Below are 9,102 nucleotides of genomic sequence, written 5' to 3'. Positions count from 1 at the left end.
GTTAAATTAAAATAGAATATGCCCCAATATTAATTTCTGGTTGTAATAAATAAAAAGACCACTGTACACCTTAGCATTCCAAAACTTGCAACAGTGGATATTTTTGTACCATTTATTTATTTCTTTTCAAGTAAAAAATGCTGTGTTACATGAATAAGCAATATACAAAAAGTAAATATATAGTTGGAATGTCCTGTTGCATAAACTATTTCCTGTCTTGAATTGATAACCTCTCTATTCTTTTGAGAGAGAAGCATGAAAGAAGGAAGCATTGCATCTGTCAAGACCAAGACGAAGATAGAGATTCCTAAATCTTAAACTGTCTCAAAAAGCCATTTGTTTGTTATGAAACGTTAACTTTCTATTTTTTGGGGGGAAAAAAAAAAAAGTATTGCGATTTTGCAATTTGTAAATGTCTTACCATATTTACAGTTCAATCATGCAATTTAATGATTTTTGGAAGGATTTTGAGCAAATTAATCGATGACGGTTTTCTGTTACTACCAGAGAATAAATTCTTCTTGTAAACTTCTTTTCATGTTGACATCTCCTCAGCCTTCTTCAAGATATAAAGAGATTCACTTGAGACTTGTTTTAAATTCACGATGAAAATATTTCACTAGGATTTTGGTACTTTTGCTCCCCCTATGGTAGTGAAGACTTCTAGAGGTACTTTGTTTTCTGCTTCTCTCTGGAAGTTGGTTTGTTAGCAAACCAAATCCTAAAATGATCTTAAACAGAAGTTGGTTATTATATCAGTAGTATAATTTAACTGGAAAATGATCTCAAGGGTGGATTCACTTTTTTGGTCTCCACTTCTATGATTCTAGAGGTTGTAAGTATTATTGTTGTTATATTACTATATTATTCTGAATAAAGTGTAAAACATTGAACCATGGACGTTAGATGGAAGGGAAGTCTGGAGTTTTTCTACTCCAGAACTTTGCTTAAAGAAGGATAAATTAAAGTAGATTGCTCAGAGGCTTTTATAGTTCAAGTCTGAGTATTTTTTGGGATGGAGTGTCTACAATGTCTGTGGGCAACCCTTTCCAATATCTGGTCAAAACTCACTATTCTGACTTTCTCCTGTGCATCTTGTCCTGTCCCTGTGTAAGTCTGAAAACAGTCTGTCATTTAAGAGGATTGTCTCCAACTTTATGGTTCCTATTGCAATAAGAGTTCTTTAAATGTGAGAGTTAGTTATTAAAGCCTACTATGGTCATTTTGCTCCAGCATTTTCAGGGCAATTGCTTGCTGATCTTCATTAACCAGTTAGTGGATGACAAGTCATACTTCTCTTAGCTATTTATTGAATACAGATATATTTCCAGGGCTCCTGAGTAGCAGCAATCTGAATCACAGTCACCTAGATTGTTCATCTGGACTCAATGTTGATTAATTATAGGTACATGCCTGGCTGTGCATAACATAGATGTTTAATTCAAAATGCTATTCAATTCTAACTATTTTTGAGATTTTGGGGGTGGCTTTTCTAGACAGCACAACAGATTTTCATTATATCAGCTTTATCAAAATTGTCATAGGAGTTTGTATATATTTTGTGAATGCTTTGGCCTTTTAAATGAAAAGATATTTGTGATGTATAAAGTTTTTAGAGGGATATTAAAGAAAATTTAAAATTAGTAAACTGCGTGTTTTTTTTATATAATGAAACTAAAAATTTCTGTGCTCTGGTCACAAGAAATCAATTATGGTGAAAAATTATTACTGGAAACCTTGGAAGGACTTTCTATAAAATCTTAAGTTGTTAGAATTCAGTCTTCTGAAAAAGTATCCGTTGATTCTGGAGCTGTATTTTAATATGATACTTTTGCTGGTTTTAAAATGGTCTTATTTTGAACTCATCTTTGGATACCAAGAATGAAAAAGTCGATATTATTTTAAAGAGTACATTCTAAAAGTTGGGAAAAACTGATAAAGATTCATGGGCAGGTAAAATCCTCAGTGAAAAAGTAAATGTTACTAAAACTGCTTATGTCAAGAGGTAGCCCTCTGGAATTAAGTCCGTCTTTGTCTTGATAGAGAGTCGTATGTTTGTTTGTTTGCTTTTGTCCTTCCATGACCATAGATCTCAGTGACCAGAACACTTGGAAAACAGGCTATACAGATCTTCTCTGTGCAGCCTTCTAATTTGAAATATATGCTAAAAGTACCACTGTGGTACTTGCAGTCTTTTCTTCTGGATTATTCTGTCCTGAGTACGTATGGTTACACATGGAATGTCCCTGTGGTCCATGGGCTGTGGTCTGGTATAGAGACAAAAATTGTCCATGCGTGTGGTAGATCTCTACCTCAGGAAATACACTGAAGTAAAACTCAATTATTTCAGAATCACAAGCAGAGTAGTATTTTAGACATTGGCCTGGGGCTGACACCTTTTTATTAATCTAGGTGAAAACACTTATGTTCTGATTTTTATTAATTCTTTCCTATACATAAATGCACACCAATTTGTGTTAGTTTTAAGTATGTATATATGAGTTGAGGAGCAATAAGTGGAAGTTGTGCAGTTTTTATCTAATATTGCACTTTTTTTTGTTTCCTGCTACTATTTTTTTTCCTTCCAGTCTGTTTTTGAATTTAGAAACTAGAGCAGTTCAGATGGAAGGGGTCTTCAAAGATCAAGTGCAACTACCTGACCACTTCAGGGGAAAAAAAAAAAGGCATGTTACTAAGAGCATTATCCTAATGCCTCTTGAACACTGACAGGCATGGGGTGTTGACAGTCTCTCTAGGAAGCCTGTTCCAGTGTTTGATCACCTGACAGAGAAATTTTGTCCTAATGTCCAGTCTGAAAACGTTCCCTGTCGCAGCTTTGTGCTGTTCCCTCATATTCTGTCACTGGTGACCAGGAAGCAGAGACCAGCACCTCCCTCTGCACTCCCCTCCTCAGGGAGCTGCAGAGAGCAGTGAGGTCACCTCTCAGCTCCTTTTCTCCAGACAAGGAAACCCAAGTGTCCTCAGCCTCTCCTCACAGGAACTGCCTGCCAGCCCTCGTACCAGCTTTGTTGCCTTCCTCTGGACACTTTCAAGGACCTTAACATCCTTTTTATATTGTGAAGTCCAGAACTACACACAATATTCAAGATGAAGCTGCACCAATGCTGAGTATAGTGGGAGAATCACCTCTTTTGGCTGGCCATGCTGTGTTTAATACACCCCAAAATGCAGTGTGCCCTCTTGGTTGCCAGGGCACACTGCTGCCTTGTGCTGAGCCTGCTGTCAGCTAGCACCCCCAGGTCCCTTTCTGCTGAGTTTTCTGCAGTCTATCTCCTTTTGTTCTTTGTCACTCACGTAATAGCATTATAAATTACTTTAGTGTACTGTACCTTTTACAAATACATTTCTTAATAGCTTTTCAGAAATCACCTTTCATAGAATATGATTTTACTAGTTTTCTGATGTTAGTTTCTTCTAGGTTATGTTTGAGCAATTGCCAGTTCTTGAGTAGATTTTCCATACAAAACTGTCATGTTTTTCTTCCTGTCTTAGGTGAATTTGAAAAAACAGTCCCTACCTTCTTGGTAGGGAGCTATCAGAGCTAATTCTTTTGTGTGAAAATGGAGCTATTACTTTTTTTTTTTTTTTTTTTTTTGTGAAGCTGTGTCAATCTAGGGTAATTAAATGGACTTGGAATTTGCACTTTGTTGCTTTTTTTCTTGCTTTAAGAATTGTTTAAAACAAAGCTCTTTAAAAAGTTCTTTAAAAAAAATTACATTGATTCTGCAGATTTTCTTAAATTCCATAAATAATAGGTATTAGAGATTTTTTGCTCATATTGTTTAGTACCTTTCAGATGAGAGTTTGGTTTGTGAATAATATCTTTATTTTAATTTCCATATTAAGAACTATAGTCAAGGAAAGAAGAACTTTTCTTTATGATTGCATAAACTTTTTGAAAATTTTTTGAAGATTTATTATATTTATAAAAGGTGTATATATTGGTGTTTAATCTTATACTGTGGTTTATTTTCTTCTAAAAGTGTTTCTTAAGATTGGGAAAGGCAGTTATAGAAGTCTTGTAGATGGCATAAGTCGTTCTTATTACAGTAAACTGGTATAATTGCTGAAGCTTTTCCATCCACTGTTTTATTACATACAGCACTGTATTACATGCGAATACTATAATTTCAAAAGTAGTTATGAAGTTAGATATGAAATGTATATGACGTAGAATCTTATTTGCGTCTTACAGGATCTGGACACTTCAGATTGAAGCTGAGTCCCAAGAAAAGAATTAAGGGGTGAAGTTTTTTTGTAAGTTTTTATGAATCTTAAATTCTGTCTGGGAATGGATTGAAAAAATTGAGCTATTTACTTTTATTTTACATATCTTATTTTGCAAATCAGTGTTTGACTTTTGTAGCATTTCCTAATGTGCTGTTCTCAGTTCTAAGTCTTGAAACCTTCTAGAGACACTTCGGTTGTCAAATAGATGAACAAATAGATGAACAGATGAATAGGAAAAGAAAATTCTGTTTGTGTCATCTAGTGCTTGACTATCATTACTTTGTTTGACTAGACTTGTTGCAGATATTCTAAACTTGACTGTATATATGGCCTTAAACAACATGATGCCTAACGTAGATGTGCTTTTGGGTGTGGTTGTGTCCTCCTGAGGATGCCCAAACTAAATTTTTCCATGATTCCTTGAATATATTCAACTGTACTTCATTTGGACTGTGGAAAAGAATATTACACAGCCACATAGATTTCAATTGAATCAGTTGTAATATAAGCAACTACTACTGTAAAATAGGTGGCTTTGCATCTGATTTCTTACTTCATTATCTTTTTATTAAAAAAAAAAAACAAAAAAAATTAAGCCAGTGCTGGGATTGAAATGAACCTCAGTTACTGGGAGTAAGTTCCTGTGACGTGTTCTGTGTTGTGTTCTTCACCTGAGCCCCCTTGAATGTAACAGGGATCAGTTAAAGGACTGGATACACTGTATACGGTGTACTTTTTTCTTTTTTTCCTTATGACCTTGAAGTCTCTTCCTTTAATACCTGATTGGACATACTTCTGTTGTGTGATCAAATCCAGACACCAACTGCTGTATTACTGTGCCTTTCATTGATGAAGTGCAAACTGATTCATGATGATGGATATTTCTTACATCCCATTATATGACTAAATACACATTGGCATTTTGTTGATACCTATTTTTCACTGTCTAATGATGAAGGTTGTACATACAGCCCTTGAACCTCTTTGTATGGAAAGGTATTGTCCATCTGATTGAAGGATAAAAAAGCAGTTCTTTTTATTAAAGGAGCAAAATACTCTTTTTTCAGTCTCAGCCTACCAACTTTGATGTAATACAGTCCCTTCTAAACATTCTTTGAGAACTGGCATGTACAGATACAAGTCTGTATGCCTACAGAGATTTAGATGCCATAAGGAAAAAAAAAGTAGACTTTCATTTTCTCATGTAGCATGAAATTAAGCCTTGCATCTGTGATCTCCAGTTGTGTTGTACTTATATAGCACGCACGTTTTTCTATTAATTTGCTTTTGGCAACAGCTCATTAATTTGAATAATATTAAATGATACTTTCCAAAGTCCTTAATTTTCTTTTTCTGGAAATTTTAAAGCTTTTTATTGTGATTAAAAATGCTACCAGACTTGGGAGGGGAAAAAAAATCTAACTGAGAAGCATAAACTCCCCTACCTTTCTAAAAGTAGAAAATTTAATTTAATTTCAATTGGGGGGGGGGGCATTACATTATCTGAAGAGACAAAAAGCTTGTATTTCTTCTTAAAATATCATCCTAGTGTTTACCTGTGATTCCAGCCAGAAGACTTTGATGCCTCCTTAAATACTTGTAGGTTATTCAAAGTAATGAGTACTCAGCTTGAAATAACATATTTCTTAATAGTAGAAGAATTTTGAGTATCTCTGAAACAATTAGTAATCTATTATTGTATAACTAATTTATTAGTTATGCTTTAGGCATAAACATTGAATTTTTTCTTGAAGATCACATTTATTGCAACTACTAATACAGTCAAAGGTTTCAAATTGAAAAATGGTCATAAAAATTTCTCTGGTCTTAGGTCCTCATGGTGTTGTTGATGTTTGCCTCTGGTTAAGTGTATACTTTGCTTCTTAGAAACAGATGGTAAATACTGAAATTTTAATGCAGAATGTAGGAGCTGTAATGTGCTTTCCTGTTTTAAAAAAGCAATACTTAATTATTTTTCTGCAATGTAACTGTGAACTCCTCATTGAATAAATAACAAACAACTAAGTGAATGTTAACCACATGGATCATGCTATCTTTGTAGGATTTTTTTTCCATTCAATTTTACTGTATAGCTAGCTGTTTTTAAAATCTGCAGAAGCTTTTCATTACAAACAACATACTGCTATGAGGCAAATTACAGAATTGGAAATTACAAAAATAAAACACTAAAAGGACTGAACTCTTCAGCGATTTAAAGAATTGAGCGTTATTGCATCATGTAGTTTCATTCTTTTTGAGGAAAAAAGTGAAAAATCGCCTATATTTCAGTACCATGTTAAACCTGTGATTTGTAGGAATTGCTACCTGACAGAGTTGCCAGAGGAATTTGGCCTTAAAATGAGGAATGAGCAAACCCCTCAGAACAACCCCCCACCCCACCAATTCTGCTAGTAGCACTTGTTTAGTTTGTTTTGACAGTGGTCTTTGGTAATGTTTATATTGTTCTTCATACTGAATTCCTGTCCATAGTAATGAAATGCATTGCTCTGATTATGACCTGAGTGTTATTAAACAAATTGCTTTCAGTGCTGAGATCTCAAGCAGGAGTGAAATAAGAAATTAAAATTTTCTTAAACAAAAAAACTTTCCAGGTAGTATAAATTTACTTTAATTTCCAATTTCCAAACATACATATTCTGGTCTTTTTGGAGATGTGTGTCCTTTGGGGATATATATATTCCGTAATCAGAAATTTCTATCAAATGACTTAGTAGCTACTCTAAGTTATTAAGATGCCATATGCTTATTGTGGAGTTCTAATGGGTATAGGTCAGGAGAAGAGCAGAAAAAGAGATTGTTCTCATTTTGAAATTCACCTTGGCTGTTTGGAGTTTTTGCAGAAGAGCTGTGAGGAGAAGTTAATGTGAGCTGGTTTGAAGTTTTTCAATAAGAAGTTTATCTATCATCTGTTCTGCTCATCTGTGATGCTTTCTATATGTATGCTTTATAAATGTATATATGTAGTATACGTGCTTTCTAAATGACTATTTTTTTATGCTTCTCATACATATCTTGGATAGGCTTTTTGGAGCCTGCAGTTTCGGCCAAAGATTTGTTCTTCAAATAATGTGGTCTATCTTATGTCTGGTGAAGAAACAGCTAATAAGCCTGTCCTAGACTGAGTGCATTGAATGAGTCATTTAGTAAGCAAAAACAGGCAAGTAAATCTGATATGTTGTCATAGGTAGGGGTTAACCACCAGCTGTATTTGCCAGAAGTAAAAATGCTGCAGCCCCACCCTCAGCCCACTCCACACATAACTGTTCTGACAAAACAAACAGCAATATGCTTTGTAAGTTGTTAACTTTTTAAACTTTTAACTGTTTAAACTGTTTAAACTGTTTAACTTTTTAAAACGTACGAAGTTCTGCAAGTAAGATAGCTACTTACTTAAAATTACTGACAAGGTAGCTGTGTCCAGTTGAAGGTACCTGGCAAAATTAGCGGTGTCTTTGTTACTGAAGCAAACATATTCGATTTATCAGGTAATAGATCAGGATTTGATTAATTTGAATTCTTACTGATCAAAGGTAAACATTTAAGTGAATGAAGAATTTTTCTTTCTTCAATGTTTGGTGCCTCTACCACTTATGGATATGAAGAAAACTAGATTTCTGGTGGGATTACAACAGTCCTTCTCCTAACAGCTGGAGAGAGGAAGACGGTCTTTTTTTGTCTATTATTCTTTGTGAAAGGCCACTCATCTTCCTGTGTATAAAAACATGAGTTTGGTCTGTGTGTTGGGTAAGTGCATTTCACAGAGTTCTTGTGACATATGTTAAGCTGATGGTCCACCTTGGGTGGCTGCATTTTGTACAGGAAAGCTTGCAAGCATCTCAGATACACATATTGTATTTGAATACATTAATCATGCCTTGTTATCTGTCAGTCATAGAGAATGAAGCCCTGAGCAACCTGATCAATGTTGACTCTACTTTGAGCAGGAGCTTGGATGAGATAAATTGCTGAGGTCCCTTCTGGTCTAATTTTGTATATTTTGAATAAAGTATGATTTGGTGATTACAAACCTGGTCATAAAATCTAATCTTTACTGAAAATGAAGTGGTTTACATTTTTGTAATCCATGGGAAGTTTTTTCTTTTCACAGGAGTGTAACTCTGGGGAGCTTCTCAAGCTTTGCAGGACATGACTGGAGAGCTGTAATGTTTTGGAAATGGCCTGGGCTGTGTTACCTACTGTGCTTTTTCCAACCATAAATTCTATGAATCTGTAATTCTGAGGTTGATTTCTAGTTGCCCAATTTCACAGTTCCTTAATTCCAGTATCAGGCATACTTTAAGAGACCACATTCAGTCATGGTAAGAGTGTGTGTTTTTTTTTTTTTCTTTTTTTTAATCCTTCTTTAGGTTGTCAGTGCTTAATGTATTCTTTCATAGTTTGATGCTGCAAATAATGTTTTAGCCTGTGAGAAAGGAAAAGTTTGATAGTCCATCTTAAAATAGCCTGATTTAAAAAATGCTTCTGCTAAAGCTGTTGCAGTTCATTGTCAAGCCTTAGGCTAGTTATGCAGCTTATTAATATCAGCATTGTGTTTCCATCACAAGAATAGGGAGTAGTGGTGAGAAATCGTATATTTGGGGATACTTTGAATATTGTTGCAATAAATTGTAATGAATTATTCAAATATTTTAGAGCTAAATGAACGTGTACTTTCAAGGTTGAAAAACACCTAGAAGTTGGCTTGATTAAATTTTTTCAACGTGGTTCTTAAAGTATTGGAATGGTCCTGTTTCCTACTTCCAGCAGAAAGCACCCTTTTAAGCAAGAGGTAACATATTTTTGGAAGGACAGTATCTCTCAGTGATAGCT

The 9,102-nt window shown here is 34.6% G+C and overlaps 2 long non-coding RNA genes across 2 annotated transcripts; one reads left to right on the top strand and one right to left on the bottom strand.

The window, feature by feature from the left end:
* Positions 1-772: 772 nt before the first annotated feature.
* On the bottom strand, positions 773-4,271 carry LOC118156812. Its single transcript, XR_004746453.1, has 3 exons — positions 4,215-4,271; positions 3,220-3,221; positions 773-784 (listed from the first exon to the last, which is right to left on the bottom strand). It is a non-coding gene; the product is annotated as an uncharacterized LOC118156812 (long non-coding RNA).
* On the top strand, positions 2,975-7,568 carry LOC118156811. The gene is made up of 3 exons (XR_004746452.1): positions 2,975-4,278; positions 4,749-4,750; positions 7,293-7,568. It is a non-coding gene; the product is annotated as an uncharacterized LOC118156811 (long non-coding RNA).
* The last annotated feature ends 1,534 nt before the right edge of the window (positions 7,569-9,102 follow it).

The sequence above is a fragment of the Oxyura jamaicensis genome (assembly GCF_011077185.1).
Source record: "Oxyura jamaicensis isolate SHBP4307 breed ruddy duck chromosome 1 unlocalized genomic scaffold, BPBGC_Ojam_1.0 oxy1_random_OJ67193, whole genome shotgun sequence".
Taxonomy (NCBI): Eukaryota; Metazoa; Chordata; class Aves; order Anseriformes; family Anatidae; genus Oxyura; species Oxyura jamaicensis.
Note: the sequence above shows the minus strand (reverse complement) of the source record. Positions and strands in the feature narration are given on the sequence as shown.